The following is a 15,677-nucleotide window of genomic DNA, read 5'->3' as shown; positions in this document are numbered from 1 at the left end:
GCATTAACCTTGAGTTTTGGAGTTGTAGTTCACCTAGATCCAGAGAGCACTGTGGACTCAAACAATGATGGATCTGGACCAAACTTGGAACGAATACTCAATATGCCCAAATGTGAACACTTGTTGGGACTCAGCCTGTGTTTGAGCCTGATTCTGTGTTGGAGCCAGATTCTGTGATTGTGTTTCCTCCTTCTAATGTTTCTGGGTCTAACTTGGATAGTGAACTTGCTGTGATCAATGAGAATGAGATGCAAAATGGAGGCACTTTGGACAATAAGGTTACTGCAGACTCTGATCGAGAAGGGTCAGGGGAAAGGCTAAGTTCTCATGAGAAAGTTACTGTCACAGCAAGGCAGGAAAGTTTACTCCCTTCTCCAGGCTCAAGTTTGCAAGATAGTTTCACACCTGCTTCAGTTAATGAGGAGATTGATAAGACCAGTTGCTGTCTGGAAATCAGCCAGAATTGTCGAGAGACCCAATGTTTACATAGGTCAGAAAGAATTCAGCAATTAAGGCCAAAAACTGAGGGGAGTAGGCAGAGGCGGCCCTAGGTAATTTTCAACGGTAAGCAAACAGTATTTTGGCGCCTCCCCCCAACCAATCACTGATATATATTTTCTGTTCGTTGTGGGAGTTCTGTGTGCCATATTTGGTTCAATTCCATCATTGGTGGAGTTCAGAATGCTCTTTGATTGCAGGTGAACTATACATCCCAGTAAATACAACTCGCATATGTCAAGGTCTATTTTCCCCCAAGAGTGCCTCAAGAGCGCCTCTGGGCAAAATCAACTATACTGCAAATGCTTACTTTGCGTAATGGGTTGAGCCGCCCCTGGGAGTAGGAACCAGTTTTTGGGATTTAAATTGAGCTCTTAGAGAATTTTCTTTAGATCAGGTATCATATGGAATCGTTTGGAATCAATCTCCTGGATATTCCTGTTTCATGTGGCCTCGTCTCTAAGGATTCCTGGCTTTTCAAGTGGATTAGCAGTGGCTATGTTCATGGTTTTATATTGAAGGCTTTTGGTATTTCTCTGCATTTGGATTATTACTGCAAGCTTTTGGAACTTTGTTATCATTCTTATGTTTGGACACTTTATGTTGCTGGTTTTTTGGCTTTTTGCTTTTGGACTTTTATCTACTTTATATTCATCTCTTTTATTGGCTCTAGTTAGTCTTCAAATAAAAAGGACTCTTCTTTCATTCAAGATGTGGTGTAATTAATGATTAGAGGGTCCTGTTCCTGCTCTAGGGTGCAGCAACACTGGTGGAGTTAGGGGAAAATAGACTTTGATATTTGGGAGTTGTAGTTGCTGGGATTTATAGTTCATCTACAATCAAAGAGAATTCTGAACCTCACCAACAATAGAATTGGATCTAACTTTCCACACAGAACCCAGATGACCAATAGAAAATAATGTGTTTTCTGATTGTACTTGGTGACCCCTCTGAACCCTCTCGTGACGCCCCCAGAGGTCCCAACTCCCCAGGCTGAGAAACGCTGATCTAGCGGTAGGTTTGGCCATGCAGTGACTGTCTTGATGTTGTAAGGTAACTATCTATGAATGAATTCCTTGAATCTGGTGCATTTATATTCCCTTTTCCCAAGGTGGTTAATGCAATATACAGAGCTCAGCAGAAATTTGAATCTAGTCCAATACTCTATAAGCGAGCATGACATCAGACTTCTCTTTGTGGATTGAGCATTGCTGAAGAGGAAGAAGCAAGGGAAAAATCTAATATTTCAAATTGTTCACATTTAAAGTGCAGTAATACTATGTCTATTAGGGCTGTGCAAAAAATCGGACACGGGTTGTAAGTCGTAAGGGTTTAGTTAAATCCGTACTGACAACTGAATTTACGAAGCCAGAGGTGCACCCCTACCAAACACAAACAAAGCAAAAACACCAATTTGCAAAGTTTTTGAATCATTTTTCTTGGTGAGGGGTGGAGTCCATTCAGGATTCATTTATTGTGGTTTTTCTATCCCCCCCCCCTTTGGATTTCTTTAATTTAAAATTAATTAGTTTTACAAACTACTTTCATTATTTTCTAGTCTATTTTAATTTGATTTTAATTCTAGTCTTCTAACCAATCTGTTACTTTTCTTTGCCATCTTTTGGGCAATTGTAGTACTACCAAGTACCAACTACAAGTACCAATGTCTTTGGGTTGCTGTGAGTTTCCTGGGCTGTATGGCCATGTTCCAGAAGCATTCTCTCCTAACATTTCGTCTACATCTATGGCAGACATTCTCAGAGGTTGTGAAGTCTAGCAACCTGTTTTTTTGCTTTCCTTTCCCACATTGATTCAAAACTATAATTCAGTTCTACAAAGTGCAGTACTTGCTTTATTTTCTGTTTTCTGGGAGGAAAATGTTTTCCTGAAACTTGGGAGGAATTATGCCCTGGTTATGTTGTGTCATTGTAGAGAAATCCAAAAGAATAGGTCTTGTAGTATTTTTAAAATATTTTGGGGGGGCAAAACTTTTAAAATTCCCTAAAAATCAGTAGATGTGTGAATCTTTCTGAGATTTGGGGGGAATGATGCCCTGGTTATGTTGTGTCATTGTAGACAAATTCTTGTATTTTTTTAAAAAAAATGTTGTTTGCAAAAACTTCAAAAAATTCCCAAAAATCAATGGATGAGTGAAATATTTTGAAAGTTGGGGAAGAAGGTTACAGTGCTAAATGTATGCTACAATTGTAGCAAGTTTCATTCCAATAGCTCAAAAAATGAAGGGGAAAGGAGCCCCAGAATTTTCTCCATTGGCACAAATGGGCGGAATAACAAAACGAAAAAATAATGAAAATTTTAGAACTTCGGATTAGAAACTAAACAGACCTCTTATGATTGTTTAGAACAGTGGTTCTCAACCTTCCTAATGCCGTGACCCCTTAATAAAGTTCCTCATGTTGTTGTGACTCCCAACCATCATTTTTGTCGCTTCTTCATAACTGTAATTTTGTTACTGTTATGAATCATAATGAAAATATCTGATATGCAGGATGTATTCTCATTCACTGGACCAAATTTGGCACAAATATCCAATACGCCCAAATTCGAATCCAGGTGGGGTTGGAGGGGGGGATTGATTTTGTCATTTGGGAATTGTAGTTGCTGGGATTTATAGTTCACCTACAATCAAAGAGCATTCTTAACTCCACTAATGATGGAATTGAACCAAACTTGGCACACAGAACTCCCATGACCACCAAAATACTGGAAGGGTTTGGTGGGCCTTGATCTTGAGTTTTGGAGTTGTAGTTCACCTGTATCCAAAAGAGCACTGTAGACTCAAACAATGATGGATCTAGACTAAACTTGGCATGCATACTCAATATGTCCAAATTTGAACACTGGTGGAGTTTGGGGGAAATGGACTTGACATTTGGGAGTTGTAGTTGCTAGGATTTATAGTTAACCTACAATCAAAGAGCATTCTGAACCCCACCAATTATAGTATTGGGTCAAATATCCCACACAGAACCCCCATTACAAACAGAAAATATTGTGTTTTCTGATGGTCTTTGGCGACCCCTTTGTCAACCCCTCGCGACCCACCCAGGGGTCCCGACCCCCAGGTTGCAAAACACTTGTTTAGAAACACTTTAGAAATAAAATGGGAGTCACCAAAGTCTGTAATTAGAAACAAAATGAATTTTTGTCATTTCATACACCTTTAATGTCTATATAGATACACATTTTTCCAAGGATGAAAGTGGAGTTTACCATCACAGGGGCATATACTCAGAAGCGGTCCTAGGTAATTTTCAATGGTAAGCAAACAGTATTTTGGCGCCCCCCAACCAAACACTGATATATATTTTCTGTTCATTGTGGGAGTTCTGTGTGCCATATTTGGTTCAATTCCATCATTGGTGGAATTCAGAATGCTCTTTGATTGTAGGTGAACTATACATCTCAGTAACTACAACTTGCATATGTTAAGGTCTATTTTCCCCCAAGAGCGCCTCAAGAGCGCCCTGGGCAAAATCAACTATACTGCAAGTGTTTACTTTGCGTAATGGGTTGAGCCGCCCTTGCATATACTACACATCACATTGACCAACAACCAAAATCTGAGTGCAACAAACACTAGGTGAGTCAAATTAGCATTCTCACACTGAACTTGGCAAACTGCTCCACCGCAATCATTTTGAAGTGAGGTACCCAGCCAGCATCTGGCACGACTGTCAGAAATTCTAGATAGCGCGGCCTCATTAGGACTTGATTCCACGTGGTGCACTCCACAGAAACCACAGCTGCTCTTACTTCTACCTATTTCGCTTGCATTTCAACACAATCCTCAACCTAGGCTCTGATTTCAACCCTTACCCCTTCAGAAACACTTTCAAACATAAAGCCTTGTTGCGAGCTCAGACTTTACTGGTTTCCTTTTTTTTCTCCCAGTCCTACCATCTAGCACTCCGCAAAATAAAATCTGCAGAAAAAAAATGTTCAAGGCGCAAAAGGGATTTATTAACGTAACTTTTACTTACTTGCTCCAGCTATATTCTCCTTTTCTATTTATTTATATTTCTTCAGAAAATCTAGTAACACACTGTCCCACTTCTCAGAAATCCCATTTTAAGAAGTCCACTGGGGCTTTAAAAATTGGTTAATCCTGGGTTGTTGAAGGTTTCTTTGGGCTATATGGCCATGTTCTAGAGGCATTCTCTCCTGACGTTTCGCCTGCATCTATGGCAAGCATCCTCAGAGGTAGTGAGGATGGTACCTCTGAGGATGCTTACCATATATCAGAGTTTCTCAACCTGGGGGTCGTGACCCCTGGGGGGGGTCACGAGGGCGTTTCAGAGGGTCGCCAAAGACATTCAGAAAACATATATTTCTAATGGTCTTAGGAACCTCTTTTGCAGAAAAGGCTGAAAATCTCTCTGCCTGTCTTCTCTTCCTTTTTGGAAACAGAAGGCAAATCCTCCCACCAAAAGCCCTCCTCCACTGTAATTGGCCAGCCCCTCAGCCAAGAGGAGGTTTGTTTCTGAGACTCCAGGCGCAGAGGGGAAAGCAGGCATGCTATGCGCATAGCAGCGTGGTGCGCATGTGCAGGTGAGGGAGAGCCTGTGATGCTGGAGGGAGGCTAGTGCCAGCGAGTCCCTTCAAGGCACAGAGGTTCTGGGTGGGAAGTTTGGTCCAATTCTATCATTGGTGGGTTTCAGAATGTTCTTTGATTGTAGGTGAACTATAAATTCCAACAACTACAACTCCCAAATGTCAAGGTCTATTTTCCCCAAGCTCCACCAGTATTCACATTTGGGCATATTGAACATTTGTGCCAAGCTTAGTCCAGATCCATCATAGTTTGAGGTGAACTACAACTCAACACAAAGTCAATTTATTTATTTATTTATTTATTATTTGAACTTACATGGCGCCACTCCCCTGTGGCTCAGAGCGGTTTACAAGAATGGCTAAAATCTAACAAAATTTAAAAGCAACTTAAAACAATTTAAAAACAGCAGTATCAAACATTAAAAGCCTGTCAAAACATGCCCTTACATGCCCTGCGGAAAGCTGGTAAGTCCCGCAAGGCACAGACTTCAGGTGGCAGAGTATTTCAGAGTGATGGTGCCACTGCTGTGAAGGCTCTGCGTCTGGTTGCTGTTAAACGCAAGGTCTTGACACTGGGAATTTCCAATAGATCTTGGTCCTCAGAACGGAGGGATCTCTGGGGTTGGTAGGGGGTGAGGCAGTCCCTCTGAACTCTTCTAGTATATTCTCTGGTCATGGGAGTTCCATGTGCTAAGTTGGGTTCAATTCCATTGGTAATGGAGTTCAGAATGCTCTTGGTTAACTATAAATCCCAGCAACTACAATTTCCAAATGACAAAATCAACACCCCCCCCCCCCAACCGCGCCAATATTCAAATTTGGGGGAATCGGGTATTTGTACCAAATTTAGTCCAGTGAATGAAAATATATTCTGCATATCAGATATCTACATTACAATTCATAACAGGAGCAACATTACTGTTATGAAGTAGCAATGAAAATAATGTTATGGTTGGGGGGGTCACCACAATGTGAGAAACTGTATTAAGTGGTCATGGCATTAGGAAGGTTGAGAAATACTGCCATAGATGAAAGCGAAACGTCAGGAGAGAATGCCTCTAGAACATGGCCATATAGCCCAAAAAAACCGCATTGATTCCGGCCATGAAAGCCTTTGACAATACATTGGTTAATCCTGCTTACATCTTGTTGTTAGTCTAGAAGGCATCACATACAACCTCACGCAGGCATACAAAATCCCATTCCTACAAATGAACATAATAGCATTGTGCTGGACTAGACCAAATGCTTTTGCAGTTCATATGGGAAGCCCATCTATGGGAAGCCCACTAAACAGATATTAACACAACTGCATCCCTTTCTCATATTTTAGAGTAGCAATTATTCTGTCTTTGATAGAGGACAGGATATATTTCAGACCCAATTAATAGTCACCAAATGCCCCTAAACCTCCAGGAATCAAGCCAATTCGTTTTTATAGCCATCCAAATTGGCAGTCACCATGTATCTCAAAGCATACCAGAACCACCTGCACATTTATTTCCTTTTATTTGTCCTAATGATCTCATCATTCTGCTACACTGGATGACCCCACAGTCTATGAAATGAGAGCAAAGGGGAAAAAGCTGAAGAAGAGAAGTGATTTCCATAGTGGTGTTCACCCAAAGTCCAAAATGGAAAGGTAACAGGGAATGGGGAAGGCACACTAGGCAATTTTTAGCCAAGCCAGCTTACAACTCTCATGGGCAGATATGAGACACAGCATGTGGTTCTTAATGAGATAATATCTGACACAACTAAATGAAGGCATAATCAAAACTATTACTCTACACGAGTGGTTCTCAACCTTCCTAATGCTGTGACTCTTTAATACAGTTCCACATGTTGTGGTGACCCCCAACCATAAAATTATTTTCATTGCCACTTCATAACTGTAATTTTGCTACTGTTATGAATTGTGATGTAAATACCTGATACGCAGGATGTATTTTAATTCACTGGAACAAATCTGAGGCAAATACCAAATATGCCCAAATTTGAATACTGGTGGGGTTGGGGGGGGGGGGAGGGTTGATTTTGTCATTTGGGAGTTGTAGTTGCTGGGATTCATAGTTCACCTACAATCAAAGAGCATTCTGAACTCCACCAACGATGGAATCGAACCAAACTTGGCACACAGAACTTCTATAACCAAAAGAAAACACTGGAAGGGTTTTGGTGGGCATTGGCCTTGAGTTTTGAAGTTATAGTTCACCTATATCCAGAGAGCACTGTGGACTCAAACAATGATGGATCTGGACCAAACTTCACACTGATACTCAACAAATGTGGACACTGGTGGAGTTTGGGGAAAATAGACCTTGAAATTTGGGAGTTGTAGTTGCTCAGATTTCTAGTTCACCTACAATCAAAGAGCATCCTGAACCCCACCAAAGATAGAATTGGGTCAAACTTACCACACAGAACCCCCCGTGACCAACAGAAAATACTATGTTTCCCGATGGTCTTCAGTGACCCCTCTGACACCCCCTTGCGATCCCCTCATGGGTCCCGATGCAGGTGAAACATCAGGAGGAGGCCAGGCTGGGCCCAGGGAAGGGGGAGTCACCTTTTGGGGCCGCGCCACCTGCCGCTTCCCTGGGCCGAGCCTGCCTTCTCCTGGCTTCAGGACGGGGCCTCGCCTAGTCCTGAAGCCAGGAGAAAGTGGGGGAAGGGGCTGGCGAAGCGGCTTTGGGGCCGCGTTGCCTGCTGCCTCCCTGGATCAAGCCTGCCTTCTCCTGGCTTCATGATGGGGCTTTGCCTCATCCTGAAGCCAGAAGAAGGCGGGGGAGGCGAGAGGAGAAGCGGCTTTGGGGCCGTGCTGCCTGTCACCTCCCCGGGCCAAGCCTGCCTTCTCCTGGCTTCAGGATGGGGCCTCGCCTCTTCCTGAAGGCAGGAGAAGGCGGGGGAAGGGGCAGGCGAAGCGGCTTTGGGACCACGCCACCTGCCGCTTCCCTGGGCCGAGCTTGCCTTCTCCTGGCTTCAGGATGGGGCCTTGCCTCGTCCTGAAGCCAGGAGAAGGCGGGGGAGGCGGTAGGCGAAGTGGCTTTGGGGCCGCGTCGCCTGCCGCTTCTCCACACCCCACGGGCCGGATAAATGCCCTTGGAGGGCCGGGGCCAGCCCGCGAGCCATAGTTTGAGGACCCCTGCTCTACACGATGATAACAGCAACAACAATCTAACAACAACAACAATAACAACAACAACCTATCTTTTCCCAGGATGTAGACTCAGAGTGTATGTCAGCAGTTAAAAATTCACCATGCAAAATTAAAAAGGAATTAAAGGATCAAAATATTAAAATCATTGAAATATGTGACACTATTTAAGAAAAACAGGAAGAGCTAGTACATTATGCACACCTACTCCTCTAAAACAGTGGTTCCCAACCTTTGTTTGGCCAGGGACCACTTTGACCAGGGACCACTCTCCAACATTAATACCAAAAGGGTTACAAATCGGTTTTTGGTCAACTTTAGATTTGGTTTGGTTATTAGGGGTTCTGATTCAGAAAATTGCATTGGATAGACCACATCAGCTCTAGTGTCTAATACCGAACATATGCCATGCAGTAGTTACCATCTACTCACCCACAGAAAACTATATTTAATAAGCCCTGGCACTATAAGAGGGTTTTGCAAGACCAGCTGCTCTCATTGCAATGGTATAGTAACAGTGAGGCCACGGATCATATTTTAGTTCTTGTGGACCACTGGTGGTCCATGGACTACAGGTTGGGAACCACTGCTCTAAAAAAATTCTCAGAATGAATTTTCAGGCCTGCTGGAATAATAAGGTTTTCCCTTATTTTCTTAAGGATTGGGAAATTAGTTCCAGAGCCAGGGAGCAGTCACCAACAAGGTCCTCTTTCCATGAACACTCCCATTTTCCAATATGGGGTGACTCAGTCCCCTCGGGGAGGTAAAAGGTAAAAGTTTCCCCTGACATTAAGACTAGTTGTGTCCTACTCTGGGGGGTAGGGCTCATTTTAATTTCTAAGCCAAAGAGCTGGTGTTGTCAGTAGACGCCTCCAAAGTCATGTGGCCAGCATGACTGCATGGAACATTGTTACCTTCCTGCTGAAGCGGTACCTATTGATCTACTCACATTTGCATGTTTATAAACTGCTAGGTTGGCAGAAGCTGGGGCTAACAGCAGGAGCTCATCCCGCTCCTCAGATTCAAACTGCCAACCTTTTGGTCAGCAATTTCAGTTCCTTCAGAGAGATAGGGAAGAATATAAATAAAGTTGTCTTCTTCTTCTTCTTCTTCTTCTTATTATTATTATTATTATTATATTATAATATATTATAATATTATATTACAATATTATCATATATTAGGAGCCCCGGAGGTGTGCTGAGCTGCTGAGCTTGTTGATTGAAAGGTCGCAGGTTTGATTCCGGGGAGCAGAGTGAGCTTCCGCTGACAGCCCCAGCTTCTGCCAACCTAGTAGTTCGAAAACATGCAAATGTGAGTAGATCAATAGGTACTGCTCCGGAGGGAAGGTAATGGCACTCCATGCAGTCACGCTGGCCACATGACTTTGGAGATGTCTATGGACAATGCCGGCTCTTCAGCTTAGAAGTGGAGATGAGCACCACCCCAGAGTCGGACACGACTGGACTTCATGTCAGGGGAAAACCTTTATCTTTCCTATTATTATTATTATTATTATTATTATTATTATTATTAGAATAATCCTTATCTGTTCATCTGATATGCCACAACAAGCTTTATTAGGATACAATAAGCACCTTGTACATTGCAGCAATTGTGGCACTGCACACCACCGGTCAACTTGTATCAGTTTCTCCTGCAATTGCGAAAAACTGGAAATCAACTCTCTTGGGGAAAAAAACACAACACAGTAGCACTTTAAATGATTCCAGACATTCATGGGACCTTCAAAGTGACTATTTGTCAGTCATGCCATAGCATGTGTGGGGTCAATTCCCTCACAAGGCAACATGGAGATACCATGCCAGAGAAAAACACAGATGAGTCATGAAGCCCCATTTCATTCCTTTCATGCATGAGGTTAATGCATAAAGCAAGGGGATCCAGGGATAGGGCAAGACTAAGAGGAAAACCAATGACTGCAATGACATTCCCACCATGCAGGAGTTCCTTCTTACTTTCTAGTCAATGACCTTAATGCTGGTGACAAATTCTAGCGTGGGAGTCATGTTAGCTGGCCTTTTGGACTCCGAATGCCTTTATTGTGGCGCAAGTGCTTCATGCATCCAATGATGCTCAATGATGGTTGCTGAAGCCTCTGAAGCACATAATTATGTTGATGCAGATGAAGGAGAGAGGGGTGCATTTAGATGCTAGCAAGGGAAGGAGATGCCTTATCTCAGGCCAGCCTAGTCAACATCATCCTTCCCCATCTTTCCTACTCTGGTACTTGTTCTCTGGGGACAGAAGCAGAAATCTTCCCATTCCCCGTTACTTCTAAATTCAGGGAATACGAGCTGCACATAACTTGGGTCCAGTGCTGTTCCAGATCTTTATCAATGACTTGGATGATGGAAAACAATGCACACTCATATGATTTGCAGATGATACTAAAATGAGAGAGACAGTGCCCCAGAGGACAGGATCAGAGTCCAAAGCGATCTTTTTTCTGTGCCAGGAGCGACTTGAGAAACTGCAAGTTGCCTCTGATGTGAGAGAATTGGCCCAGGGAACGCCCAGATGTTTTACCATCCTATCAGAGGCTTCTCTCATGTCCCTGCATGAAAAGCTGGAGCTGACAGACAGGAGCTCACCCTGCTCCTTGGATTCGAAACACCAAGCTTTTGGTCAGCAGTCTTGCCAGCACAAGGGTTTAACCCATTGCGCCACCTGGGGCTCCAAAGTGACCTTAACAGATTAGAAAGCTGATTGGCCAAAACTAAGAAACTGAATTCCAACAGGAGAAATGTATGGTACTATACCGAAAGGTAAAGTGTGATGCGGCAGCTAAGAAAGCCAATGCAATTCTAGGTTGCATCAATGTGCACCTAGTGCGGAGTTCAGGAGAAGTCATCGCCCTGTTCTCTTCTGCTTTGATCAGACCTCATCTGGAATAACACTGTGCCCATTTCTGTGCATAGCAATTCAAGGACGTGGACAAGCTACAACACGTTCTGAGGAGTGCAACCAAAAGTGAGGGAGCTGGGTCTGTTGAAACATTCACACCTAGCTCCAGCAGACAAGAGTCCTTTGTCTCACCCTGGTCATTCCTTAGACATATAAACCCCTTTTCCTAGTTCCAACAGACCTCACTACCTCTGAGAATGCTTGCTATAGATGCAGGCGAAACGTCAGGAGAAATGCCTCTAGAACATGGCCATATAGCCCGAAAAAACCTACAACAACCCACTGGGTCAGTTTAGCTTGGAGAAAAGAAGGCTGAGAGAAGGAAACACCAGGGCCATGTTTACATTTCTGAAAGGATGGTGGAGGGGGTGAGCTTGTTCTCAGCTGTTCTGGAGACTGGGTTCAAAGGATAGGAAAAGAGGTTCCACTTAAACATTAGGATGGACTTCAGTCCTCAATGCTGCTGTTTTTCTCTAATGTGCAATTGTGTTTTATACGGATTGTTTATTTATGATGTTTTTATTTTATTTTATTGGTGCTTTTGTTTTAGTGGATTATTGCTTTTATGTATGTATGTATGTATGGTGGACTTTCTGTCCCATATGTAAGCCATCCCAAGTTCCTTTGGGGGAGATGGTGGTGGGGTAGAAGAATAAAGTTGTTGTTGTTGTTGTTATAGCAAGAGCTGGGCTCCCTGGTGGTACAGTGGGTTAAGCCGCTGAGCTGCTGAACTCTGAAAGGTTGGAGGTTTGAATTCACAGACTGGCGTGAGCTCCCACTGTTAGCCCAGCTCCTGCCAACCTAGCAGTTCAAAAACATGCAAATGTGTATAGATCAATAGGCACCACTCCAGTGGCATCTCCTTAATGCTTGGAGCTTCCGGACCGGGCTATCATACTATCACCGGCATTGGGTCCCAGCTATCATACTTTTGCCCCATTACGTCACCGCAGCTCCTTGGAGATGTGTTTGGACCTGATTACCAGGAGACCAGGTATGCCTTGAGACATCCCATCCCCAACCCTTTCACTCTGGACCCAGGAGCCTTTCTTCAGTGATAGTATAATAGCTGGGTCCGGAATCTCCAGGCATTATGGAGATGCCGCAAAGGTGGCTGTGAATAAGGGAAGAGAGGGGGCGGAGTGAGTGTGGGGAGAGTGAAGGGAGGATAGAAAGGAGGGGATGCTTAGGGTAAGGGTTAGGGCAAGGTTTTAGGTTTTGGATTAGGGTTACAGTTAAGGTACAGTCAGGGGTGGCTCAACCAATTATGCAAAGTAAGCATTCGCAGTATAGTTGATTTTGCCCAGGGGTGCTCTTGAGGCACTCTTGGGGGAAAATAGACCCTGACATATGTGAGTTGTAGTTACTGGGATGTATAGTTCACCTACAATCAAAGAGCATTCTGAACTCCACCAATGATGGAACTGAACCAAATATGGCACACAGAACCCCCACGACAAACAGAAAATATATATCAGTGATTGGTTGGGGGGGGGGGGGCAAAATAGTTTGCTTACCGTTGAAAATTACCTAGGGCCGCCTCTGCCCTTACCCTAACTGTAAGCCTAACTCAAACCCAAACCCTAAGCCTAGCCGTAACCCTGACCCTAAGCGTCCCCTCCTTTCTATCCTTCCTTCGCTCTCCTTGCTCTCCCTCTGCCCAGGGCCGTAGCCAGAAAAAGATTTCGTGAGGGGTTGAAATTTGGGGGGGGGGGGGTTTGAAAATTTCACAGGGGAGGGGTTGAAATCTGCCTCCTAGCTCACGCTGAAGCAAAGAGCACAGCAGGGGGCAGAGTACCCGTCCCTGTCATCCACCTCCACCAAGTCTGGCCTCCTTAATGAGAGCATTCAACACCCCCTCCCCCCAATTTGGTTGCTTCACTACATCGGCTATTGCTGCAAGTAATGACAGTGTGAATAAATTGTCAATATTTGCCTGAGATAGTGCTTGCAGTTCTGGAGGGACTCTTAATTTTTTGCATCTGATAGACTTAGCATGGGGATTTGGTTAACCAGTTAAAATTCATGAGTAAACCAGGTTTTTTTAAAAAAATCTGAAACATTTCGGGGGGGTGAACCCCCTCGCTACAGGCCTGCCTCTGCCCCTTCTCTTTCCTTATTCACAGCCACCTTTGCGGCATCTCCATAACGCTCGGAGCTTCCGGACCCAGCTATCATACTACCGCGGGCATTGAGTCCCCGCTATCATATTTTTTCCCCATTACGTCACCGCAGAAAATTGGATATGTGTTTGGACCTGATTACCAGGGGTCCAGGTATGCCTTGAGAGACATCCCATCCCGAAACCCTTCCACTCTGGACCCTGGAATCTTTCTTCTTTGCCTGCCTAGAGCTACATTCCTGCAAGCCGGGCCAAGAATGCAATCAACTTGGCGGCTGGAAACCCAAGAGGGCGCGCGCACAGCCCGGGGGTCTCTCTCTCTCTCTCTCTGTGGCGCGCGCTGGGACGCTGACGACATTACTGTCTGAGGGGGGGGGGGGAGGAAGAGAGGGGCTGCGCTTGTCCGGCTCGCCTCTGTGTTGACATGGCACGCGCGGGTCTTGCGTCTGAAGGGGACGGAAGGGGGAAAAGAGCGGGAAGAGCCCCTAGAGATGCCTCCCCAGGTCCCAAAGACCCCTTCCTTCCTTCCTTCCTTCCTTCCTTCCTTCCTTCCTTCCTTCCTTCCTTCCTTCCTTCCTTCCTTCCTTCCTTCCTTCCTTCCTTCCTTCCTTCCTTCCTTCCTTCCTTCCTTCCTTCCTTCCTTCCTTCCTTCCTTCCCTCCCTCCCTCCCTCCCTCCCTCCCTCCCTCCCTCTTACCTGGAGATGATGCTTTAGCTGAGATCGCCTCCTCTGCCTCTTTTCCCCTCAATTGGGGAGACTGACTGGAGTCAAGAGGGGGAGAGAAGGAACTGGGAGGCAAAGGGGGCGGGGCGTGTATTTGCATACCGGGCGCTAATTGGACAAAGTTTGGGCAAAGGAGGAGGGGGCGGGCTTTGTGCGCCGGGGAGGCAAGGGTGCAAGGGAGGCATCAATGGGTGTCCCAAGAGCCGGCACGTGTCGGGAGGGAGGAGGGAGGGAGGGATTGAGGAGGGGGCTCTGAGGCTTCTCGCTGCCAAACTCTCCCGCCCCCGTCCTTCCACATTTGTCGGTGGCTGTTACTGGGGAAAAACGGAGGGAAGGAAAGAGGGGAGCAAGGTGTTGATTGGAGAAGCCAGCCGAGCGCCCGCCGGAAGCGCTGGTTTGCTCAGCCTGGGGGTTGCCAGGTCGGCAGAATAGCCCCATTGGCAGCCAGGAAAGAAGGGGGACCTGGGGGTTCAAGGAGGGAGAACCCCAGCCCTAACTCTCTCTGCCCTGGTGCAGGCAGAGATGAGTCAAAAGCCATGCACATCTCTAGGTGGAAATGTGCTTTTATATCAGGTATGGGGCAACTTGGGCCCTCCGGGTGTTTTGGATTTCAACTCCCACAATTCCTAACAGCCAGTAGGCTGTTAGGAATTGTGGGGGTTGAAGTCCAAAACACCCGAGGGCCCAAGTTTGATTGTTGATTGGAGAAGCCAGCTGAGCGCCCGCCGGAAGCGCTGGTTTGCTCAGCCTGGGGGTTGCCAGGTCGGCAGAATAGCCCCATTGGCAGCCTCCGGGTGTTTTGGATTTCAACTCCCACAATTCCTAACAGCCAGTAGGCTGTTAGGAATTGTGGGGGTTGAAGTCCAAAACACCCGAGGGCCCAAGTTTGCCCATGACTGCATTAGGCTAAAAAGCAAACCAATAGGCTGTTAGGAATTGTGGGAGTTGAAATCCAAAACACCCGGAGGGCCTAAGTTGGCCCATGACTGCATTAGGATAAAAAGCAAATCGGTAGGCTGTTAGGAATTGTGGAAGTCCAAAACATCCAGAGGGCCCAAGTTTGCCCATGACTGCATTAGGCTAAAAAGCAAACCGGTAGGTTGTTAGGAATTATGGGAGTTGAAGTCCAAAACACCCGGAGGGCCCAAGTTTGCCCATGCCTGCTTTATAAGAAGGGACACCTGGTACCCCTATTCAGAGATACAGCAAATATCCAAGGCTGGGAGAAGATTTTCTCTCCATTCAAACTCTGTCTTCTTTTGTCAACATGCTTTAGTATGAGAAGGCCTCAGTGTTAGTTCACTTCAGTGTATGAGAGGTGTTAGTCTGAGAGAGCCCTCATTGTGAGAAGGGGTTCTGTAGTGGTTCATGTTGGGCAAGTGGGCTTATTAACCAAAGACCCTCCTTATCAATGTATGGCAGAGTAACTTATTAGCAGTGTGAGCCCAAAGTGATCAAAAACAAACAAACACATAGACCAATGTTGTCTCTTCCTTAGAAGGCTTTTTTATAGCAAAAAAGTATGGTTGCACTATTTACAAGAACACAATTTCCATAACACAAATAAAGTTCTTTACACTTCCTTCTTTGCTTCCATGCTGGGCTTCTTTCTCATTAAGATAAACAGCTTCGCTCTCACTGAGCTTCCTCTCATACTAAACTTAAACAGGAGCA

The 15,677-nt window shown here is 45.2% G+C and overlaps 1 protein-coding gene across 1 annotated transcript in view; it reads right to left on the bottom strand.

The window, feature by feature from the left end:
• LZTS1 (leucine zipper tumor suppressor 1) overlaps positions 1-14,093 on the bottom strand; it is an 81,242-nt gene extending 67,149 nt beyond the window's left edge. The window contains exon 1 of the mRNA XM_060786939.2: positions 13,977-14,093. The gene's annotated coding sequence lies outside the window, so the exon portion shown is untranslated. The remainder of the gene's footprint in view (positions 1-13,976) is intronic.
• Positions 14,094-15,677: the final 1,584 nt, after the last annotated feature.

The sequence above is a fragment of the Anolis sagrei genome, chromosome 7, assembly GCF_037176765.1.
Source record: "Anolis sagrei isolate rAnoSag1 chromosome 7, rAnoSag1.mat, whole genome shotgun sequence".
Classification (NCBI taxonomy): domain Eukaryota; kingdom Metazoa; phylum Chordata; class Lepidosauria; order Squamata; family Dactyloidae; genus Anolis; species Anolis sagrei.
Note: the sequence above shows the minus strand (reverse complement) of the source record. Positions and strands in the feature narration are given on the sequence as shown.